Here is a 21,195-nt window from a genome sequence, read left to right on the forward strand (position 1 = left end):
CTTAGGATGGCTCAATTTTGGATTTTTCGACTCTATAATGGTGTGAAAGTGATATGCATTCAGTAGTACTTTGAATTGTGAATTGTGATCTTTTTCCAGGTGAGCAATGTGCAGGGTGACCCTCTCGCGTGATGCTGGGCAGCGACACTGAGTGTAGCTCCCAGTGGGCCCCGCCATCACCAGGGTCAGTGACAGATAACACTTACAACCATTTTCTACCCAGACAACCATACTGTTTTTCACTTTCAGTACAGTAATCAATAAATTTCACGAGAAAGGCAACACTTCATTACCAAATAGGCTTTGTGTTAAATGGTTTTGCCCAACTGTAGGCTGAGGGAAGTGTTCTGAACATGTTCAAGGTGGGTGAGGCTAAGCTATGGTGTTGGTAGGTTAGGTGTAGGAAATGGATTTTTGGCTTAATGATATTTTCAACTTACCCTGGGTTGATTGGAACGTAACCCCATTGTAAGCCAAGGGAGATGTGTATATGCTTACATCTTTCATAGGCTGGTCACCTACCTAGTTGAACTAGAGGAAGAAAGACACAGCCAGGGGTCCCCGGAAGAAAACTTCCTTCCCCTAAGAAACTAGACTATCTAATTCAGGTCCTAAGTAGGCGAAGAAAAGGGTGGGGGCGGGAACAGTAGAAACTGAAGCTTCCCCCCACCCCATTTACATATAAAGTCCTGCCTCCCGCATCCTGACCCTCTTAGCCCCTGTCCGCCTCACACGCTTACACAAAGGTACCACTAGGTGTTTTCATAGACATGGTCTCATTTAATCGTCACAACCATTTTTGTGGCAGGGAAGGAGGGCAAGTACTCTCCTTCTCATTTTACACCCGAGGAAACAGCAGGTCATGAAGTCACAGATGAGAAGACCATCCTGCAAAGAACTTCTGTTGACAAGGCAGAAGGCTTTCCAGAAAAGGTTGCGCAGGAGTAGGGATGGGACGGAAAAAACAGCCCTAAATCTTGTCTTAAAAATAGACCAGTTCAACAAACATTCTAGAAGCCTTCCACGTCCAAAACAAATCAAATCTGTTGGCCTTGAAAGGAGCCCCCTTACCTTTTTCAGTCGTTCAGATAACATTGCCATGGACACGATCCGCTGATTCTTTGACCAGCTTTTTAAGTGTCTTTGAGGAGAAAATCCAGAACACATTTTCCAGGCTTGAAACTTAAGGACCCCTGACCCCATCTCATTTCAGGCTTCCAAATCTTCAGGCACGTGGGTGTGACCACAGGACCTTTCCCTAACCATCACCCCACACAAGGGTGTGATTTCCTGAAGCTATAGGGAGTGTCTGAGAGGCTGGAGCACCACAGACTGGTGTCCAACAACCTTGGCTAACCGAATAAGCCTTTCCCAAAACAACATATGATAAAGGGAAAGAAGGCAGGACAGAGTAGGGTGGCAGGTGTCCCAGGAAAGGGCAGGACTGAAAGGGTTAAGCCCGGAAGCACTGGGGATGAGAAATGTGGGTGGAGAGCACTGACTCCAATCAGTAGACATTTCCATATGTTCTAATCTTTCCCCTCTGGAAAACGCCCAGGCACTGGTCACCAAGAAAACTGGACTTTCATGACCCCAAACCTGCAGCCAAGATGTCGGGCACATACTCCACAGGACCTACCGCTCACCACTCTGGGAAATCACACCCGCAAAATGCCTTTCCACACTTTGTCAGCTTGAAAATATTAAACACCACTGAAAGAAATTTAAGGTTTCTTTTTCAGATTTAAATGTCTTCTTATTTCAAAATGAATTAGTAGTTCTCCGGGTTTCGTAATGTTTAATTCATTAATGATAACTACAGCTTGAGAATTTGAAAGGAAATTGCTTCCGGGATAAAATTAAATGCGAAGCAAGCTCTGAGCAGTGATTCACGGCCGTTCCTATCTAAATTACTAATCCATGGGACAAACCTGGTTGGCAGCACAAAAAAGCAATACTATTTTCCCCCATTGCCTTTATAGACTTTGCTGAATTGTTTTGCAAACTGTCTAAACCCAAGTCCCAGATAATCCCCCACTAGCAGCCTCCATTCCGTTGTGGAATTTAGTACTTAGCGTCTCTATTGCCTCAGAGAGGTTCAGAATAGACTAATACTTTCGTGCCTCAGAAACGACTTCCCTCAACGTCAGAGTTTAGACATACGGTCCAATGGATTTCTGAGGCAACTAATTTTAAATCGAAGGCAGATATCCCCATGAGATCTGTCCACATCTCCCTGAAAGAAACCTGTGTGAAACTCTAAAAATGGCAATTTCCTTCTAGTTTGCAAGGAAGGCTATCCAGCTGAGATTCAATTACATACCCTCCTGTTAGAACAACCGGGAACTAGAGTAAACCTTGTGGTCCAAAAGACAAGATAATATAATGTTTCCAAAGTTTCATCAAGTCCAGTTTATGCTGCCTCCTAAAATTTCTCTCAGTGTTCATGCCCTAGACTAGGGTGGAGAAGCAGAGACATTGCTGACCACGTGCCCTCCCCACCCCATCTCCCAAGGAGCTCAGAGGACCAAGGACCCAGGGCATACCTCACTGGGAACCTCTTTCCAGACCACCATGAAAGCCTTGCAAAGCAGGTCTCCCATCTTCAGTCTCTCCCTCACTCCCACCATCCTGTGTACTACCCTAAATGCTGAGTCAGATCCCTGCGCGCCCTTGGGAGCGCTACTCCATACTGGGGCTGTGATATGGTGATGCCTTTACCCTTGGGACAATTCAGGGATGGCACCCTCATGGTCCCCGTACTTCAGAGAAATATTCAGCAGCAAAGACCATGAAAACACTTGTCCACGTTACAGAGCAAGAACCTGGCCGAGCCAGGATTCACACCTACACTTTCTGCCCAATTTCCCGGGCTTTGAATGATCTGATCACGCTGCCCCAGGCTTTGAATATTCTACTCACTCCTTATGACCAGGGGAGTGGGGCCCACATACCCACCCGGGTCCTTTGGTGATCTGGTTACATTTCCAGCCTCATCCAAACCAACCCTCTTCTCCACCTACTCCCACTCTGGCTTTTCCAGACTCTACGCACGTGCTGATTCCTCTGCCTCTCCTTCCAGCAGGGCTGCTGTGACCCCCTCCTCGGGTGTCTCTTTTCCCCCTTTATGTTCCTGCAATGCCACATTCATCCCCTCCATCAACCACTCACTACTTCTATTGACACTGGGGGTGCACATGTGTCTCCCCTCGAGTCCACGACCTTCTCTAAGGCGACAGCTCTGGCTCTTCCACAATCTGCCTCTGTGACCCCACAGCAGGACCACAGTGAGATGGCCTGTAAACCCTTAGAACTAATGAATGTCTCATGACAAATGTGTTACAAACAAAAGTAAAAGCAAACAACGGACTTAGGGGCTTGTCCCAAACTGACTCAGGACCCTTCAGAGTGGGGGTGAGGAGATGGAAAGGGTTTATGTGCACTTTTTAAAAGCTCTGCCTGTCAGGGCATTTTTCTCCACCAAGCACTCAACACTGTGCCCACGTGACGGAGAGAACCCCTAGACACCAGCTGGCCAGCTAATGGGCTCATGAAGCAAGACTGCTTCGATTTTAAATCAGCAAGACATCATCTTCAGAGGGAGAACTCAAGAGTTCTCATGTGTTTCAAGAGTAAAGAGATGACAACCTGAATCCAGAACTCAGATTGTTTTTTACTGTTGTTTCCTGGAGGGAGAGCAAAGAGAGATTTGGGAAAAGTGTTTTTGTTGTTTTAATTTTAAGGAGGGAGTGTACCTACTCCCTACAGCTCTTCTGCCACCTTTACCATGGGGCAAATTGATGTTAACAGGGCTGGACTCCGCATGGAACCCATCTTACCACTCAGGCATCTATTCCTGACCATGAACTCGGCATCAAATAAACCCAGATACCAGTGACAGTGCAGCTCCAAATGCAAAGATAACAACTGGAACTCGTGGTAATCATTTCAAATGTAAAATAATGTTCCTAAATCCCATAGACTGGTTACAAATGTCAGCGCAGGCAAAGTCTCCGAGGAACCCCACGGTACAGTAAAAGCACACAAAACGCACATAAAAATACAACTCTACCGTTACGTAAATTTAACCTTCAACTAACATGCTAGCTAAAACAAACAATGTATTAAACCAATTTTGCTCACCTTCTTAGAACTTAATTAATCCCCAGGGGGCAATCTGGATGCCCTGGTGCCTCTTATACAAAACCTTCCAATGAGATTCACGGTAACACGCGGAGCTGCTGGGGGAGCTTCCCCACCCCACCGCCCCGTTTTCCTTGCAGCCGGCACAGGCCTTCTGCATAAGCTGCTGACTGCAGAGGCTGGCCTTCCAGTGTTGCTGTCGGCTTACAACACACATCTGTGCTACAGACAGGGGTGTTCCTCCCAGGGAAGAGGACTTTTAAAATATTTGCCAACATTTCTCTTTTCTTCCCAGTTTATTCAATGTCTGGGGAGCAGCCACACCTGCTCAGTGTCAGCTCGGAGACCAGAGGACGGAGGTAAGTCCAGCCTAGTCACCCTTAGCCGACCCTGTAGGGCACTCACTGGGCATTCAGAAAGGTCACCTCGGGTCACAAGGATAAGTACGGGCTTTAGCAGCAACTTCAAAGTCGTCCTCTTAATGAATGAGAAGCATACATCAGTATTTTGCCTTGTAAGTTACGTGGGGGAAAGATGCAGAGCAGAAAAGTGTGCAGGACAGTCAGGACCAGGCGTTACAAAGGCAGCTGCACGAGAAGGTCAAGGACATACAGGATTTTTCCCAAGTGACTTAAAAGCAGATTGATAAAGAACTGCCTATTCTTGAGTGTCTCAGGCTTCCCACTTTAATGATTAAATAGAAGAACAAAATAGCATTCACAGTTTGTGAGAATACAGATCTTTCATAAGCATTTGAGGTTCTTAGAAAAGATTTTTAGAGCATCCTAATGTCTTGGTCATCTTGTTTGTTCTAGGAATATCCCAAGTTCTCCATTTCTTTGTAACTGGGACTAGCTAAGTAACTCCCGTCTTAACCATTTCAAGGACCACAAAATTCTAATTGCTGAAATCCATAGAAATGGGAGGGAAATTTCTATCCTCAAAATTTCAACTGCTAACAATATAAGGAATAATGATATAAAGACAAAATGAGCAGGAGTTTAAGCAGATGTGCTTTGGACAGGAAGCCACAACAGGAAGCGTGTAATGGGATTCACAATAAGAATTTGTATTTTCTGATATAGACTTGCACACTGAGCTTGTTCATTCTCAATTCAATCCATGAGGGAAAAGACAACTCTGCCAACTCAAGTCAGGCATCGCCATATACCTCGTCCTATCACATCCTTTCTGTTTCTCCCAAACCTCATGCTCTCTTGGAAAGAAATAATTGAAAATACGGGAATATTATTTTACTGAGTCTATTTCTAACACTAATCCTCTGCTTTTAGAATTATAAAGAGGCTGGGGCAGGAAGCACAGCAGGGAGCTGTCAGTGGCCAAATTTCACTGCTGCCACGACGTGGCCTGTATGCTCCAAACTGGCTTTACTGATCACAGTGCCCGAGGGTGGGATTTATTGTTGCAAATAAACACAAGCACAGTATTTTTTTAAAAAAATCTTTATGTCATACATCTCCCTGTCTCCCACAGAGCTTTCTTCTACAAAGTGCTCTCATCTGCTCTGGTTTCCTCTACCCAAGGAAGAAAGAGTGGAGACCATGCCTTCCTTTCAGGTACCCCCCCCAATCTGTCCCCTCACCCCTGGTTCTTCACAGCTGGCTTACCTCCAACCCTACCCCCCCAGGAAAATACTTCACATCTCTGCTGGCTCCATCAGTCCAAAGTTCAGGCCCGTGTTTGTGTCTTGGCCAAGCACGACCCCAAAGCCCACTCCCTCAAGGTTCTGCTTCAGGACATCACTCTCCTTTCTCCCCCTTCTCTTAAGGATATGGAAAAAAGAGTTCTTTTAACGTTAACCAGCCAAGGAAAAGTATCAAAGTCCTATCTTCCTACCAGCATGTTTATGGACCTCACTTCTTCAGATCCCAGAAAAAGAAAAGTGAAGCAAAAGTAAGGGACCAGCTCCATCTGAGGCAAAACGGTCCTGTTTAAATTGAGTGCCCGACCATTTTTCTGTATCCATGCCTCCTGGCTGGCTTTCGATGCTCGCCTTACTCCTCCCACCCCTCCATCCCCAAGTCTTAGCAGAGCTGACCTGCCCAGATTATAATGCTTCAGCTCGCGGTCATCTTTTTCACCTTCCCTCCATCAGACCCGTCCCTCTACCCTCATCTGCACCTGCTTCTCAGAGGGGCTGGTAGAAACCTGATTTCACAGGGTTAGCTACTCCATCCTTATGGAGGTGAGTATGTTATCCTTCCCAAGGGTACTCATTTAACAAAGGACCCAAAGGAAGAGAGAAAAGAACTAATTTATACTGCATTGTCTATGTACCAGTTTCGACTCTCAGACACATCATTCAGTTTCTCTAGGGCTGCATCCAGTCCTTCCCTCAGACTATTGTTCTGAGAATTAGTGAGCTAATGTATATGTAACACCTAAAAACAGCACCCGGCACCTTGCAGGGGCTCCCTGCACTTTAGTTATCAGTATTAACCTTCACTGTGACACTTCAAAATAAGTACTGCTGGCCTCATCTTAAATGAGGACACGGAGCGATTTGCTCAGGATCACAAGGCTGATAAGTAAGTAGCAGAGGAGGGGTACAGCCCTCAGCTGACCAAGTGACCACGATTCATGTCGTCTTCTCTACCACACAAGGAATGAATCTCTAATGGTAAAGCCAAGGGTCCTTCAGGCCTGCAGGGTGAGTGCATTGAAGGGGTCCTGAGGTACACTGATGGTGCACAATCAGAGAGAAAGGCTGGACGGCTGGGCTGACATCGAGTGATTCCTGGAGCATGACTAGGGCTGAACAGGATGGCAGTTTCCTTCAGGGCTAATTCAAGGCCCACCTCTGAACTGCAGACACCTTGGCCTATCAGTTTCCCTTGTTTAGTCTCATGTTTTCCTGACTATAAAGTGGGAACAATTTACTCAGGAGGTGGTAAGGTCCTGACACCGGGAAGTGTTCACAGCAAAAGGGAAAACACCCCACGAGGGAGGCTCCAGGAAGGGGTGCTGCAAACCCGATGACATCGGTTACTCCCAGCCCTCACTCGGACTGGAGAGTTCGTAGAACAGGCTAGAGATGAACAGTGTTTGTTTAAAAAACTTAATACCAGAGCCAAAAATAGTCCTAATGGCCTTGATACTGTCTGGCTACAAACTCTGAATTAACTCAGGGCAGTCTAATTTTTAATCTCCAAAATTTCCTGAAAGCTCACCCATTTCCACCATATATTACAAATCCGTAATTAGGCCTCCTTCCCCTCTGGCTTGTCCAACATTTGAAAAGCACTGGCTATTCTACTAAACAGGACTTCCCCCAAAATAACCTCATTCTTCTCCACTTCCACAATCATGTCATGGATAGAATTACCATGATTATAATTTCAGCTGCTACTTTTTGCAGTAGAATCTCCGGATGGATTTCTGGTGAAGAAACAAAATAGCCACAATAAGGTTATTAAATTTCAACTCTACTGTGACCAGAGCACAGAGTGACTGAAATTAAAACGCTAAAATGTTTAGTATTTCATTTTTAATATTATGTTCATTGAAGATGCTTGCTGTCCGTACATTTTATTTCTGACAGCAGCTATTTTTACTGGTACTTGTCAACTACAACTGCAAAGTTCTGAAAGGCCACCGTGTTATACTGGACTGACATACCAAGACTACTATAAATCAGGTTCAGGGTTTCCATCCTGGTTCTGCCACTTGCTGAACTTCTCTGTGCCTCAGTTTGGTCATCCAAAAAATGGGATGAAAACCTACTTCTAAATTATCATCAGAACTATATTGGATAACTTACCTAGAGTTTCACAGGATGCTTTGGATTTAGTGACTGCCAAGCACATATTAGCAATTTTTTTTTCCATTTATAAAAGTGCAAGTCCAATTCAAAGATATTTAATATTTAAAATTTTACTCAAAATTCTGCAATCTCCATACTTGAAGACTGGCAAGCCCTGCCCCCTTCAGTGGCAGACCCACTGCCATCACTTGCCAAAGTAGTAAACTCTCGTAACTCAGAAGTTAGTTATGAATGTCAGCCTACCTAGCGCATTCTCTGAAAAAGTACAAGTTCTTTCTCCATAACCCACGGAAAGTGGACTTGTTTTCTGAGAAAATGGAACAGGCCAGAGTTCAGGACAGCAGATTTGAACTAACTAGTACTAATTACTAGGATTTTTTTTGAGGCGGATAGAGCTGAGATTATATTAGTAAACAAATCTCAAGAAAGGAAAATTAAAGCTGCTGTACTCCCCGAAGTATTTTCTTAATCTGTCTTAATAAGCATAGTTTCATTGTTTATTCACAACCATTTTTCATACCGTACTAAATGAATTTTGTCTGATTAAGTTAATTTTAGAAATGTAAAAACTAATTTCAGGCTTCTACTACTGTTTGACCCATTTAGGCTCTAAGTGTATTTTGGTTCCTAAAAACCTACCCACGAAACCAAAGGCAAAACTACATGGCAATTGGCCCCAGTACTGTCTCCTTGCGGCCACAGCTTAACAGCACATTAAGAGAAAAATCAATCAAAATAGTCAATACATCTTTCGAATAGCAGACAAATATAAACCAAGCCAAAAGAGGTAACTAAAGTATTATGCTTTTGATTTCAGGTACAAGATGCAGTACCCCCAGAGAGGAAAGGAAACTTTCTGATGATATAGCCCTTAATCAACCAGTCCCGTGAAGATACTGTATCCAAAATTGTGCGGGAAATACAAAAAAGAATTCATTCTCAGCCCCAACACCATCAATGGCTTCCTTCCAAATAAATCCCCAAATCCCCTCTTCCCACCAATCATTCTAATCTTCTTCCTACAAGTCCTCCTCACCTACTCCATGCTTCAGCCATAAAGCACTTTTGCTGTCCAGAAGACAAGATCCACCCTCCCTTACCACCTTGCAAGCTGCTGGAAGTCCACTCCACCTGCCCACATGCCCAGATTACTACCTACCCTTCGAGGGCATCATCAAATGCTACTGTCTTCCATGAAGCCATTCTAAATCCTCCAGCAGGAAGTCATCTTTCCCCCTCTGACGTCCAAGGCCACTTCATCCAAGACCACCTGGCATTTGGGTTCCTCGAGTGTATGTATGCTTATTCCTACAGAAGTAATCTCCTAAAGGAGCATCTCTATACGAAAATAATCAAAACAACGTGCTAATTTAGTACTTTCTTACCACGAAGCACTGTGCCAAGAGTTATGGAAGACACAAGACCATCCGCTGACAGCTTAGTTGGGAAATTATGCTCAACTCATGCAAAAATAAAGCAATAATATCAACAACTCTTTTTAATCATCATATACAGCTGTTAGATGAAGTCATAAAAATAAAGGACATCTCAGAGAAAGTGAATCTCCTTTACAGAAGGGAACATCTGAGCAACTCACAGTGGCTTATAGCATACTCTAGGGTCATTCCTGGGTTCTAATCCTAGTTCTGGCATTTACTCTTTGTGTGACCTTGGGTGAGTCATTTAGCCTCTCTGTGCCTCAATTTCTTATAAATAGACAAATTGAAATAGAGATATTAACAGTACCTTCCCTTAAGACTATTATGAGAATTATGCACATACTATATGCAAAACACTTACAGACTGGCACATAATTAGTGCCATCTGTATTAGCTACTCTTATTCTTATTATTATAAAAATGTTTTATATGGGGGGAAAAAAAAAACCCAGAAGAATCAGATATTTGGTAGTTAAGACGCCTAGCAGGATTTTTACTAGAAAGAGACTTTACCATCGTCAAGCCCAATTTGCTCTATTTGCTGACAGGGGTTCTTTGAGTGACTGACAGGTAGGCTGAAATTCACTGGGGGTGGCTCTTTGTACAATGGACTGAATGCTGTGCTGATGGAGGCGGCACCAAGACCACTGACTCAAACGCAAAGCCTTCAGCCTCCGAAGAGCTCACCCACAATCAGCCATTGTCTTCCACAAACAACCCTGCTGTTGTCATCCAGATGGGTGCCAAATGAAACCCTTTGACTTACGCATTTTGGACAGTGGCTGCGTAGACACAACCACAAATACAATTAATTGCTGCAAAGGAAATCTAGAACTAGGCACTGAATTTGGTCTGATAAGCAAGCTTTTGGGTTCAGCTTTTTAAAGGACACTAATCCACAGCATACAGCTGGACTAAGCATATACGAGTCCACTTCCAAGCCCATCACATCATACAGTGATGTATTGATTAATGGTGTAGAAAACAGCTGTGTCCGTAGGGTATCAACATCTGTCATTTCCCCCCCAAAATATTAAGACACATTAAACTTAAATTGCTACAAAAAGCTCAACTTGAACTTGCATTGCAGACGCACATTCATACACAGTGAAATGAGAACTGCTAGGACATTTGATGTTTTATGACTTTTTACTAAAAATATTTATAGCTCAGAGCTGCTTGCTTATTCACAGGTCAGAATTATTGGCGTGGTAGAAGAACACATTAACATTTATCATCATCTTATTTTCTGATAACACGTAGGAATTTTTAAAATTATAGCAACAAGACTAATGCTACATGAGAACAAATAAACAAAACAAATCTCTCTTTTCCCATGGTTAGAATGCCTGCTTTTACTCACTACCGGGAACACTGGCATGGCTGCTTCAGCAAAGTCTCTTCATCCCAAGTGTCAGGGAAGGTTTGGGAAGGTAGACTGACTACTAAAATATGTACCCCCAAATCTCACTGGCCTAATGCCATGTTGGTTGAATTTCTTTACACTGCATCCTAATGCAGCTTGGTAAGGGAGGTTCTGCTCCACATGGTCACTCAGGACCCTGGCTCCTGCCATCTTGTGATTCCGTCATACGCCAGAGCCACACAGCTCTCTCCAGCACCCCCCTGCAGCTGGCCAGCAGACCAGAAAGAGGATGGATGTGGAAAAGGATCCCCACTCTTAACTGTCTCTCATTTCCACATACTTCCTGTTGGTGAGAAGCAGTCTCATGGCCCCACCTAGATGCAAGAAGTAGACCAGTACAGTGGTTCTCAACTGGGGACAGTTTTAACTCTCACGGGACATTTGGCAATGTCTGGAGACATCTTTGATTGTCACAACTTAGCAACTGGCATCGAGTGGGTAGAGTCCAGGAATGCTGCTACATGTCCCCCAATGCACAGCACAGTCTCCCCACAACAAAGAACTAGCCCCAAATGTCAATCATGCTGGAACTTTGGTAAGCATCTAGCCAGTCGCCATAATCACACACACATCAATACTCAGATCTACCATCATTTTCCTCTAACATACACTCTAATCAATCCCAACAAGTCTACATAGTGATAGTTTGTTCATTCATTTGCTTGTTTGTTTCTCCATTCATTCATCCAAACTCCTAAACAAGACAAGGTCCTACAGTCAAAGAAGTCACAGTGAAGCAGGGGAGGCAAATGTATGAAGAATTATCAGACACAGTGGATAAGTGGGATTCAAAAGAAAAAATGGAAGGAAAATTAATTCTGCCTGAGAATTAGAGGAGAATCCATAGGGCATGTGGAATCGGAAGGATGTCTTGAAGGAAATGTATACTCACAGCTTTTCCATCGAATTGTCGTGGGGTTTTTTGGAGTGGGGGAGGGGAAGGAAAGGTGGTTCCAGGAAAAGGGAACTACACAAACAAAGGAATGGCAATACGAAAGGATATGACTTATTCCCTTTTTGTTTAGGGGGAAAATAGGAACTCGGGGAAGAGGGGTAGTAAAAAATGTTTTTTTCTTTGAACATTTTTCAGCAGTGGATTCCTGAAAGTCCTAAGCTCCCAGCCCCATACTGGCTTTCAGTCAACGGGTCCTTTGAGAAACAATTCACACCACCAGACTTCACAGTAACTTGTTAGCACAGGGCAAAGCTCAAGTAATAGCCAGAAATCTCACTGCAAATTTCCCAACAGTACCTGTCACAGAGTCTTTCAAATCATGCTGCCCTGAAGTCATCATCAAGCTGATTCAGGCATATAGTTGATCAAAATCGTCCATCTTTGTTCCCAAAGACAGGAGAGTGCAAAAGTCATATCTCTTCCTAAATTATGTTACCCTGAACCTTCTGGGCTAAGAAAAAAAAAAGAAGTTTTCACTTCTTCCAATCTTTAATCTCTTGTTAATGTGGCTCCCAGGCTGTGGTTAAGAGAACAGACTGCCTGGGTTCATATCCTGGCTCCAGCATAAACTCAGTGTGACCTTGAAGCAGTTACCTAACTTTCCAGGATCTATGGCCTCGCAGATAATGTGCTTAAAGCTCTAAGCACTGCACCTGAAGTATCTAATAAACACTGTCTCCATCTTTGTACTATAGTCATCTTCCCCCACTACCCCAAATTGTCTTTCAGTTGTCATGAAATACCTTGTGGGATCCAGCAGTTTGGGGAGGAAAATATCGGATGAACTTCCACGCCATTTTGCAGAACATCATTAATAACAACTTCAATTTGCTTGGGCAAGATGCTATTAATTACAAACAAATATCACCACGTAAACAACGGTGGTTCTTAATTTTGAAGCTAAAATTAAATTTTTAAAAATACCATACTCTGACACAATTATTTACCCCCTCATTCTCTTTACTCACTCTCCCCCCCCTCAAACTGTTGGGTCTCTCTAACTTCTTCTCTTATTTTCACTGTGATCAGCTGGGGCAAAACAAAGTGCATCTAGCTGTTAAGTACTATAGATTAAATCAAACGACACCAGTCACCTAGCACTTAAGAGTCTCATAAAAGGAAAAAATTTGTTTCCTTATAAGTCAGAATCTCGAAGGAGAAGTTCAAACGAGGGACGCGGACTCCAGAACCCAGCAGAGAGTCAGCCTGTTCTGAACTGCATCCTACCTTGATGAGGGGAGAATTCCAGATTGCAAGCAAACAGCCCACGTCTAGGGTCTTAGGCTAAGTCAAGTCCCACCCACCTTTAACAGAACTAATGGCGATGTCCTTCATAGTAAGTCAAGAACAAGAAATAAAACAAAAGCTGAGGCAATCAGAAGAATGAGGCTGAATCACGCTGAGATTTCAAAATTGATTATCATTGCCCTCCTAATTTACAAGGAATTCTAAATTGTCTGGACAGTGTCTTCTTCAATTTCCATTGCAGACTGGACTTGACCCCAAGAGCATGTTATTTTAAGGAGCACATTGAAGAGTTTGGCATCTGCAGGGACAGATTTCACAAATAAGGTATCATAAGTTTGGAGTGAAATCTGACGTTCTTTTTAACATCTTAGTAAAGACATTTTTCCTTGTAAATCAATGAACTTCAGACACAGCACGACTGCCATGAGATGCAATTCTCAAATAGCTCACTTATTATTTTGATATAAACTCAAGGTTTACAAATAATTTTTGATAGCTCTAACTCCCCTGTTGGGAAAAAAAGTAAACTACTGACTTTGCCAAGAAACACTAACTCTTTGAACTAATATTGAGCACTTTGTATATAGAAATAAAGGCAATTTAGTAAGTGAATTCTGTTTGCCTCAAAGATTCCCCTTCCATGGACAGGCTGTTTACCTTTTCCTTAGGTGAAGTAAGAGATTGGGAAGAAATCTGGCTTACCAGGAACATAAATGAATATGATTTCGCAGTGTACATCATGATGACATGGGAATCTGATGGGAAGGGTGATATAAATGTCTGGCAATTGCCCTCAGGTGCTCTGTGCATGAGATTTATAGAACTGGTAACCATCAAGCTAATTACTGTTTCTGGCAATTTGCTACAGGTCCTAACATCCCCAGATAAACAGTTAACACTTCTCAAGAAGAAACAGAACAGGATTATCATCTGAGGCCTCAGCTAAAGACTTAAAAAAAAAAAAATCTGTGGCTTATCTAAGGCCAGATCAGTTGCCATCAATCCTCCATGTTAGTGATGAAGATTCGGGAAGAGAAGACACTGGCCAATGGCAGCCTGGCTCCAGTTAGCTTCACTCAGTAGTGTGGAACCAGACCTGGTCCCTCCCCAGCCCTGACTTGGAATTAACAGCTTCATCAGGAAATCCCTCCCACATCTCTGGGAGGAAAGCCCCAGGCACTGTGTACACAAGCGCCTGCAGCCCAGCCCACACTACCGTCAAGTGTACGACTTGGGCATGGTCCAGAAGCATCCCAGCTGCAAACAAAAGACAAGGCACCTCGTCTGCCGGTGTCCTGTGGTTCCACGAAGAAAAAAAAGTCAAGCAAAGCCTAAGCTCATACCTAAATACACTCAGACATCAGCACAAGGAACCCAAAGCAGATCTGGGTTTACACATTTTCAAATTAGCCATCAAACAGCCCAGAGTGAAATCTTACAACCATCAGCAACCCAGTCTGAACTGAAACCCAGCTCTCTAAGTTACTCCTGAAGAGTAAACGGATTCCAGCATTCCTTCAACAAGTATTTATTGAGTGTCTATTGTGTGCCAAGCTCTGTGTGACAGCCCTGCCAGGCACAGCAAATACCACTATCTAAGAGGAACTTTGTACAGATTCCATTGACTTTATATTTTACATTGTCATCTAGTTTTCATGCCTTTATAAAGAGCTCTCTTCTTTAAATAATACTAATAAAGATCCAAGAACATTCATAAATAAAGTGACTGATGAAGCCATGCTGCCTTCTGCAGTCTTATCCTGCCCCGTTCTCTCCTGCTTCTTCTCTTATGGTGGCTGTATCTCTAACCCTGTGAAATGTCCAGGGTCTGCTTCAGGATGCAAATAACAATCACAGAACAAGGACAGGACCCCTAAGTAGGGTGACCAACTGGTCCCTGGTTTCCTGGGACTGTTCTGGTTTTAAACTGGAAAGTCCTTCAACCCAAGGATCCTCTTCATCCTGGACAAGGTAAGTCAGTGAGTCACCCTGCCCTCAAGAAACCGACTCTAGGAAAGGAGGAGCCTTTACAAGAGGGCCTTCACTTGCCTGAGAGGAGTGAGGCCACAGGAGAAAAGCAGCTGGTGCGCTGTAAGGAAGGCCTGGGCTGCCTGGGAGCTGTCTCAGAACCTCACAGCATCTTTCCTCTTGAGAAGGCCTATCCTTTTCAAGTTCACACCATTTAAGCAAAGCTGTACAAAGACTTTCCAATGACAAGACTCCAATGACATGACTTACAGAAGAAATCCTCATGTAAATGCCTACAGCTGTAGTTATTTGGATGTGGTTATTTCCTTGGCTAGTTTAACAGCTTCTTCTGTTTAGACCATAACTATTCATCCCAAGATTTCCAGAATCCAGCACCAATTCTGGTGGATGGTAAGCACTGAACAAAATGGACGTTAGTAAGAACTGCCATCATGCAGTCATAGGAGAACACGCCAGGCCCTTCATATAAACGATCTCACTTCCTCTCACAATAACTCAGTGAGGCTGACTGACCTCCATTTTCCAGATGAAGAAACCAAAGCTCAGTCAGACCATATTTACTCAAGGTCATTATAGTAGAGCTCACACTTGAACCCAATCCATCTTGCTTCAAAATTTCCATGTTTTTACCCACTCAGCTGAATTAGGATCAAGTAAGGTAGGCATATACAGAAAGGAATCAAGAACTGAGAAGAGGCTCAGATACATTTTTTTTATTCTCTCCACTTTTAGCTGTGTCATTGCCAAAAAAGAGGGGGGCAGAAAACCAAATTATGAGTTAAGTTCATACATTAAGCTAAAGCAAGGCAGGGATTTTAGTTAGAACTGGGCAGGACTGTGCCTGGCAAACAGTAGGCACTCAATATTTGAATAAACTTAATAAACACAATTGTATACCTAATATGAGGTTCAAGTTATTGAAGCTCAGTGTTTCAAATGCTATTTTACCCACCACCATAGGTGAATAGATGGATTCCTACCTTAAGTTTCTGAAGAGTTAGTGTGATGGAGCAGGAGTCGATGGACAGGTACTTACTCCAGTTAAGGATGGCTCTCTACCAGCAGGGGTGAACTAGCTCTTACTCACTTAAAATGACAGTAATCCATATGCCTTATGCAACAATGGGGCAAATTCACTAAATAAAGTACAGAGATCTATCCATGTGCTCTCCAACCACTCTTAAGCTCATTTAACCTGCAAGGAAGCAATTTGCAAACCTACCCCAGAGCAATACAACTGCAAGAGACTATCACACCAAATACTTTGTTTTTGAGACATTTATCTCAGTTCCATTCATTATCCGTCAAACTGAGAACATTATTTTAATGTTAATGTACTCCTGGCCATTTTCTCCAAGCAGCTGAACACATTTCTTCTTTCATAACAACACTATCCGTAAAGATCAAGCATTCCGAGTATTGAAGACTTTCTATCATGTGAATGAGTATTCCAAAATCAAAAGAGGTAAGGTAAAGCAGATGTCTCTCCCAAAGGCATTTAAGGCCACAAGTTAATTAGGAAGGGAGATGTGGCAGCCGGTGTGGGTAACTGTGACCCACTCGTGTCAAATCCAAACAGCACAGTCTGCTCCTTGAGATGGTAGGCTGGCCTCGCGGGGTGTAGAGTTCTAATGCTGCTTGCTGTATGTCGCCAAGAAGAGGGTTTTTTTGGTTTGCTTTGTTGTTGTTTTGGAAGAAGCAGGCCAATTCAAGCTGAACAGACCACCAATGACAATTCATTTTGTTAGAATGATGACCCTTTATGAGAATATTTACCTCCCAACCATTGGTATGCACACTGCAGCCTGGCAACTCTAATCTGATTCAACATTTACTCATTATAAATGCACGTAGGGGAAGCTCTTAAAAAATATGTTTCTTTCTTCTTAACTTCCTTTAAGTCTACAGGCCAGAAGCCCTCTATAATTTCTTTATCACACTAGGTCAAAATCATTTCTGTGTTAGCAATGATTGAGTATTTATTTAGCCCTTACTTTGTACAAATATGGTGGGGAATACAAAATAGAGTCAAACTTCACCAGTCTTCATCTTTAAGGAACCTGCAAAAGAACGGAGATCCTGCTGGTTTCAGTCTCTACATCTGCTGCCGGCAAGCCCCCTTGGAAAGAACTGTATCCCCCACTCTCTCCCCCAAATCAGCCGTTACTAGAAGAGTCCCATTTACTGGGACTCTTGTGATATGTAGCTTGATGACAAAAGACATCCCAGGACATCTTTGAATACACTTCCCTTTAACATGAACTGGCTTGAGTGAGTTTCTTTCCTTTGCCTTTAAACAGAAAGAAAAAGACACTTCAATCTTAGGTGATAATACAGGGCAATCTATAATAAGTGCCCTTTGTAGAACAAATGAATAAATGTTGAGTAAAATGAGAGACAAAGGTGATTTTGCCAGAGATCTTTGACGGAGTCAAGGATTACGACAAGTTAACGCGATAGAGTTAAATTTTTTAGGAGAGTTAAGAGCTGAGTCACACCTTTAATGATGGGGTATCATGAAGGAGAGGACACTGTAGACCACAGAAGATTCCAGAATTAAGAAAGAGGTTATGCAAAGCATTTTGAGGGACGAGTGGGCAAACCACCCCAGCTAATGTGGCATTATAAAGCCAGGCAGAGCAAAAGTCGAAGTTGGACAGGAAGTTGGAAATAGGAAAGCCAGGAGTGAAAAAAACAAGGTTCTCAGCTAGGATGTGGCAGTGGGGATGGAAATTAAGGAAGGTGTGGGAACTGTCACTAAGGATGTGTCACTGTGACTAAGGATGGTCAATCTGTTGAAAAGCAGAAAACCAAAATTAATAATGCTCCCTATTTCTGTATCTGCCAAAGCTTTTACCAAAATCTCATCCATTCTTGTAGCACTTCAGTAAGTAGTGCATTAAGGGTGACTATCTGGATTTATAAATGGAAAGTGAGGTAGACATGTTACATTTCCTTGATAGGCAGGAATAAGATGGGGTGGGGGAAGGAGAAAGAGAAAACACAAGCACAGAGCACAGTGTCGGTAGATTCCATTTCATCCTGACTTCGTCCCCACCAGCAGCACATCTGCATTTGATCAATCCCTTCCTCGCACGAAGGCTGATCCCCCAGGAAGCCTGTGTAAAATGTTAGAATAACCTTTGCCATGCTGGACATTTGCAATGAGTTTTTTCCAGGCAGGAAGTCATAAATCAAGTGGTAAACAAGGCATCCTTTCCTACTCATCCCTTCCACTCCCAGCAGGTCATAGGTGGCCCCCCCACAACTCCACAGAGAATGTGCCCCAGGCCTCAGCAGCCACCTCGGGTCTCGGCCAGGAAATCCCAGGCCTCAAGAACTACCCAAAGGAAATACAAGCTGCAAACGCACAGCTTGAGGCCTCCCTCCTTAAATCTCACCATGACAATACACGTCACCTAGAGATAGAAAATCCTTTAACATAAAACAAGTACTTATTTTGTTCTGGACCACACAGTGTAGCTCCCAGAGCCGTGCGGGAAGGAGCATGAAAACCACTGTCTTCCTCCCTGCTGGCTTCCACCATATGGAGACAGACGTTCGCCAGGAACCAAGCAACCCTCCACACGTGTCTTCTCTCTACCTGGACGGCCGACTTCACGATGAAAATAAAGCATTAGGGACTCAGAGGCCAAACAAAATATGGGCATGTATTTTGGAGCTTCCCAAAGATCTTCCAAGACCAGCCCCTTAGGGTTGAATTTTCCCCCTTGTTCAGTCTGCGCCTGGCCCTCAGCCTGACCCCAGGCACCCTGAGTTGGCTCCTGGAGGTCTTGGATGGGCTATATCTGGGTCTCCCTGCCGGTTTCTCAGCTGCTCACCTCCACTGCAGAACCCCTTATGGGTGCAACACTTTGTGACTCAAGGGAAGCTGGACTAGAGGGCAGCCCCTGCACCCTTCGGCCAACACGGATGTCCTCCAGTGGCTGTGACTCAGGAGCTGTCCGTCAGTTACCATGTCCCTTGTCTATGGAGAGCCGTCTTTGTAAAAATGACTTCCAAGAGGTGACTATTGAGCCAGAGCAATACTATTTTGTTAAATTCCATGCTCATGCTCAAGGTGCTTATCAAATGCTAAACACTCTAATCTATGTATGGATTTATCACAACAAAGATATCTGTGCGACCAGCACTTTCCGCAGCAAAGTCTCTCAACCAGCCGCCAGCTGCTGAATCCACAGCCCCTCGCTGTTCCCACTTCACAGCACTCAATCTTTTCCAGGGAGAGTATGGCAAGGAAGGCTTCAAAACTTACCACCCTCATGGTCAATGTGGCTGCTGATGGAAGTTCAAATGTTCCAGAACCTTCAGGTGTTCAATTTTCCCTGGAACAAGAGAATGCCTCTCCTTCAAATTGCTTTTTCTAAATACCAAAGCAATAAGAGGGAGACCCAAGGCTACCCCAGACTCCCCTGCCTCCTCTAGGTCTGAGCCACTGCACAGTCTTTGCTGCAGGAGGCCACCTCCTTCCTGGGTGACGCTAGGCCCACTGCTAATCTTTTTCTACCCTGGGCCGCACCAAACAAACTCAGGAAGCCTGTCAAGAGGCAGATGGCAAGGGAGAGGAAGTCTGTAAGTGGCACCTCTCATTACATAACACCAAGCACAGAACCTCCTGGAACCAGCCTTAGAAATATCCCCTGGCCTATCACTTCACAATAAACAACTACTCAAAACAGGCTAAAAGAGAGAAAAACCACAATTTTTTATTTGATGATCGGTTTACACTCAAATTAGCAAATATTACACCAACATATTAGTAAAGAACAGGTTGGGGTAGGACCAGATTCTTGAAGATACATATCATTTCTTCATTCAGTCCACACTCGGATAACACTCAGTGCCTATGAAGCACTAAGTAGGAACACACTTTATAAACTCATCTTGGCCCCATCACTTGTGGAAGTCATTAGTGCTGCTCATCTATATCCAGGTTTCCCCTTTTCAGCGCAAGAAATACTGGATTGTGGCTAAATGGGGTCACAGGACTAGTCTGGCCGAAACAACGTAAGTCACTTCTGGGTCAGATTGTGTCATTGTTAGAGCAAGAGCCTCTACCGCTTCCCTTCCCGTGCTGCAGTGACCTCACGAGCACACGTCAGGATCACGCCTTCTACTCATTTGGGTCCTTGAGTGACTACGATAAGCAGGGCCCACCTGCTGACGGTGTTGGACACACAGCATGGGAAAGAAAGAAACTGTTTTTGGCCACTGAGATCTGAAGGTTATGTGTTACCGCAGTATAACCTCACCTATCTTGCTGACACATCACTGCTTGAAGAAGAGAGAAACCTATCAACGTCCCCCTCCCATCTGTTTTCTAAAGCAGATAATACAAAAAAGCAGAATTTATTTCAAAATTCAAATGCAGCAGGGCCTGAATAAGACCTTGAAATGCAGAAGGTGCTGACAGGACAGACAGGTCCAGACAACTCTGAGACAGTAAGGAATGAAAACAGAATGACCTCTCAACAATGGTGAAATCTAACCACTCGTGTGGAATTCAGCTGAGGAGTTTAAAGACTATGAAGAAAAGGTCACCTTCTGACAACAGGTCCAGCCATTTGTGAAGTAGTGAGCGCCCCAATGAAAGAGGCATTCAAGTAGAGGCTGAATGATCGTTAGCTCCCACCTCAGAAGTCCAACACCCTTCTTTGTTCCTCTCTCTCCAGCTTCCACTGAACTTAATTAGAATAAGGTCTTCCCTTCTCTGTCACCCCGAAAGCTCCCTGAATGCGGCTCATTTTTGTATCTCCGCACCCACCCCAGCCCACCCCTTGGCAGCTGTCAGAGAGCCCATTCTCCATCAGGTGCTCGATAAACATCTGCCAAAGGAATTAAACGAACACTGTAGAAAAGACTCAGCTCTGGAGGTAAAAGTTGGTCTCATAACCTCTAGGGCTCCTCCAACCTAAAACTAAAATGCACTACTGCCGACATCTGGCAGTGGGGAGCCTCCACCTAAAAAAAAAAACAAATTAAACATCAATATAACCCTTTATCATGACTGATCACTAGACTCAGTGTCAAACCACGATGAAAGCTGGCCCTGCACTATGGCTATCTTTGTTCTTGGACATGCATTTACATGTGCAGGCAGCTGTTTTCCCATGTGGAATTGTGTGTGTGAGGTATTTATTTTTTTCTATTTAAAAAAAAAAACAAAACCACACCCTCTGTTTCTATTGCA

The 21,195-nt window shown here is 43.8% G+C and overlaps 1 protein-coding gene across 7 annotated transcripts in view; it reads right to left on the minus strand.

Moving 5' to 3' along the window:
- Positions 1-21,195, minus strand: part of RNF152 (ring finger protein 152) — a 72,633-nt gene that overhangs the window by 48,198 nt on the left and 3,240 nt on the right. Inside the window, exon 3 of one of the 7 annotated variants that reach the window (XM_074355379.1) lies at positions 19,261-19,330. The exons of the other annotated variants lie outside the window; for them this stretch is intronic. The gene's annotated coding sequence lies outside the window, so the exon portion shown is untranslated. The remainder of the gene's footprint in view (positions 1-19,260; positions 19,331-21,195) is intronic. 7 annotated transcript variants of the gene reach the window in all.

This window comes from Camelus bactrianus, chromosome 30 (genome assembly GCF_048773025.1).
Source record: "Camelus bactrianus isolate YW-2024 breed Bactrian camel chromosome 30, ASM4877302v1, whole genome shotgun sequence".
In the NCBI taxonomy this organism is placed as follows: domain Eukaryota; kingdom Metazoa; phylum Chordata; class Mammalia; order Artiodactyla; family Camelidae; genus Camelus; species Camelus bactrianus.